We start from the raw sequence: 4,234 nt of genomic DNA, 5'->3' as shown, positions 1-4,234 counted from the left end.
TTTTGTGGTCCCTCTCTTGCAATTTTTTTGATGGTTCAATCTATTGGCCCAAGTAGTTTATCGACAACAATAGCCGTCGTTTGACCAAACGATAGATTCATTGGTCCGTCTTATGGTAGGTCATGGGGACATGCATGTATGACCAAAGTATCGATCATTACGTGCATCCGCCCCACTGACACAAAGTGGGAGGTGGTGGGCCAAGCATCCTAGCTAGGTATGACATTATGTCATTATAGATATATCCAAGGGTGCTTTCGGGTTTGCGAGGCAGGTGCCACCAAAGTTATCCATTATGTATTTAAAGTTCTAAACATCCCCAATATTCCTACATATATTTGGCCACTTCCAGGTGGTTCTTGACTTCTGGCCCCTCCCATCGATCTTCGACGACGCGCCAAACCGTGAGCCCACGTGGTCAAAGTTGTGCATTGGAATTTTGAACATCACCGACCACCGTTTTCACTCATATATATTTGGGCCACATGCTGGTGTGGCTGTCTTCTGACCCTCTCTAACGTTTCTTTTTGCTGCGAAGACTCTCATGACGCTCAATGAACACGGGTATAATATCTTAACCGTGTGCGATACAAGTGCGTTGTGAATCACCACGCCTGCGCAAGCGCGAGCAAAGGTGGAGGTACTGGCTCAATCGTGTGCGATGCAAGTGCGCTGTAAAATCACCACGACCGCGCAAGCGCGAACAAAGGGTGGAGGTACTAGCTTAACCGTGTGCGATGCAAGTGCGTTATAAAATCACCACCTGTGCAAGCTAATGGCGGGTAAGTTTATTTGGAAATTAGGACGGACTGTGTGCGATAGACCAGCTAGCTAGAAATATAAAAACAAACTACCTGCCTTGAGCGTTGCAAAAATCGGCGGTTCCGCGCCACTTTTCCTTATTATCATACACGCATATTGTTATTGGACCGTGCGCGATCTTGGGCACTCCCGCCCCGCATCAATTCCTTTACCCAAATTTTAGTAGCTGCCGTACTTCAACCGTCGCCCACACTCCTCCAGCACCGACCTTATAGTAAAATTGCAGTAGCCAAGGCATTTGAACCGTCGCCCTCCCTCGTCCACCACCATCTCCACCCACCATTACTAAAATTTTCAGTAGCCGCGGCGTACCCTCAAACACCCCCCTCCACAGTCCCCCACCCGCCCCACCCCCTCGAACCCTAGATCGCGGCTGCCGCCGCCATCCCCTGCCGGTCTGCCCGTTCCTCCTGCTACCTCTTGAGCACTGCGTTGGTTTTCCCTTGAAGAGGAAAGGGTGATGCAGTAAAGTAGCATAAGTATTTCCCTCAGTTTTTGAGAACCAAGGTATCAATCCAGTTGGAGACCACGCTCGAGTCCCACGCACCTACACAAACAAATAAGAACCTCGCAACCAACGCGATAAAGAGGTTGTCAATCCCTTCACGGTCACTTACGAGAGTGAGATGTGATAGAGAAGATAATATAATATTTTTGGTATTTTTATGATAAAGACTAAAAGTAAATAAAGCAAAATAAACGGCGCCAGAAATAGCTTGTTGTCGGGAAACTAATATGATGGAAAATAGACCCGGGGGCCATAGGTTTCACTAGTGGCTTCTCTCAAGATAGCATAAGTATTACGGTGGGTAAACGAATTACTGTCGAGCAATTGATAGAATTGAGCATAGTTATGAGAATATCTAGGTATTATCATGTATATAGGCATCACGTCCGCGACAAGTAGACCGAAACGATTCTGCGTCTACTACTATTACTCCACACATCGACCGCTATCCAGCATGCATCTAGAGTATTAAGTTCATAAGGACAGAGTAATGCTTTAAGCAAGATGACATGATGTAGAGGGATAAACTCATGCAATATGATATAAATCCCATCTTTTTATCCTCGATGGCAACAATACAATACGTGCCTTGCTGCCCCTGCTGTCACTGGGAAAGGACACCGCAAGATTGAACCCAAAGCTAAGCACTTCTCCCATTGCAAGAAAGATCAATCTAGTATGCCAAACCAAACTGATAATTCGAAGGGACTTGCAAAGATAACCAATCATACATAAAAGAATTCAAAGGAGATACAAATATTGTTCATAGATAAACTTGATCATAAACCCACAATTCATCGGATCTCGACAAACACACTGCAAAAGAAGATTACATCGAATAGATCTCCAAGAGAATCGAGGAGAACTTTGTATTGAGATCCAAAGAGAGAGAAGAAGCCATCTAGCTAATAACTATGGACCCGAAGGTCTGAAGTAAACTACTCACACATCATCGGAGAGGCTATGGTGTTGATGTAGAAGCCCTCCGTGATCAATGCCCCCTCCGGCGGAGCGCCGGAAAAGGCCCCAAGATGGGATCTCACGGGTACAGAAGGTTGCCGTGGTGGAAATAGGGTTTTGGCTCCGTATATGATGTTTCCAGGGTATATGGGTATATATAGGAGGAAGAAGTACGTCGGTGGAGCAACATGGGCCCCACGAGGGTGGAGAGCGCGCCTGGGGCAGGTGGGCGCGCCCCCTGCCTCGTGCTCTCCTCGTTGATTGCTTTACGTGGACTCCAAGTCCTCTGGATCACGTTTGTTCCAAAAATCACATTCCCGAAGGTTTCATTCCGTTTGGACTCCGTTTGATATCCTTTTCCTTTGAAACACTGAAATAGGCAAAAAAAACAGCAATTTGGGTTGGGCCTCCGGTTAATAGGTTAGTCCCAAAAATAATATAAAGTGTATAAATAAGCCCATTAAACATCCAAAACATAATATATAATAGCATGGAACAATCAAAAATTATAGATACGTTGGAGACGTATCAAGCATCCCCAAACTTAATTCCTGCTCGTCCTCGAGTAGGTAAATGATAAAAGAAATAATTTATGAAGTGTGAATACTAGCAGGTGCATAAGTTTGATCAATGATAATTTCAATCACCTTTTCTAGCATCATCATATGTCATAACAGTAGTTCATCTCATAAAACTTTGCATGATCAAGTAACAAACTATTCACATGTTAAAGTATAGATCATAAGCTTTCTTGAAAACTAATAACCGTGTTATTAGTCATCAAACAATTACAATTCATCTTATTTTCAGGAAGAGTCTATGTCAGAGCTTTGATTCAGCAAACTTCACATACTCAACTATCATTTAGTCTTCCATGATTGCTACCACTCAAAGCATATTTTTAGAACAAATAGTATTCATCGAACACAGAGAAAGATAGGGGCTTAATGTTTCGCCTCCCAACCTTTTACCTCAAGGGTAATGTCAACAATAATAATTCATGCTCAAATATATTTGAATGGCCATATATGCTTAGATCTTTCTCCACGACATGATGCTTGCAAACTAAAGAGTAGGTTGGAATGAGAAGGAATACTACTGACTCTTGCATAAAAGTAAAAGATAGGCCCTTCACAGAGGGAAGCAGGGATTTGCAGAGGTGCCAGAGCTCGAAGCAAAAACAGAGATGAAAATAATTTTGAGAGGTATGCTTTCATTGTCAACATAACGACCAAGAGTTCCCAATATCTTCCATACTAGATACATTATAGGTGCTTCCCACGAAGAAAGGTAAAGTTTTTACTCCCCCTCCACCAACATTCACACTCCACGGCTTGTCCAAAACAAGGGGTGCCGTCCAACTATCAACATTCCTGGGGGAGTTTTGTTTAAATTATTTGTGATTTTTTTGATCTTTTGATCATAGGACTAGGCATCCCAGTTACCAGCCATTTTCTCGTGAATGATGAGCGGAGTCCACTCATCGTGAGAATAACCCACCTAGCATGGAAGATACTGACAGCCCCTAGTCGCTACATGAGCGATTCGGGCATACAAAACAGATTATTATTTGAAGGTTTAGAGTTTGGCACATGCAAATTTACTTGGAACGGCAGGTAAATAGCGCATATAGGTAGATAGGTGGACACTCATGGAAGAAAATTGGTTCAAGTAATTTGGATGCACAAGCAGTAATCCCGCTTAGTACAGATATTTTGGCTAGGAAAGGATTCTAAATAGCAAGCACCACATGTTAGAGGATCCATAACAATATAACTTCTATACAAATATACCCAAGCATAACTCATTATGTTGTCTTCCTTGTCCAACTTCAACTAATTTGCTCAGGTTTGAAAATAATTAATGGGGCTCACAATCATAGAAGATGTCCAAGATAGTATATTTATATGTGAAATCTCTCTTCCTTCAATATTCTTTCATGAA

Source organism: Aegilops tauschii, chromosome 6 (assembly GCF_002575655.3).
Source record: "Aegilops tauschii subsp. strangulata cultivar AL8/78 chromosome 6, Aet v6.0, whole genome shotgun sequence".
NCBI classification, from domain to species: domain Eukaryota; kingdom Viridiplantae; phylum Streptophyta; class Magnoliopsida; order Poales; family Poaceae; genus Aegilops; species Aegilops tauschii.
This window is presented reverse-complemented; position numbering follows the sequence as displayed.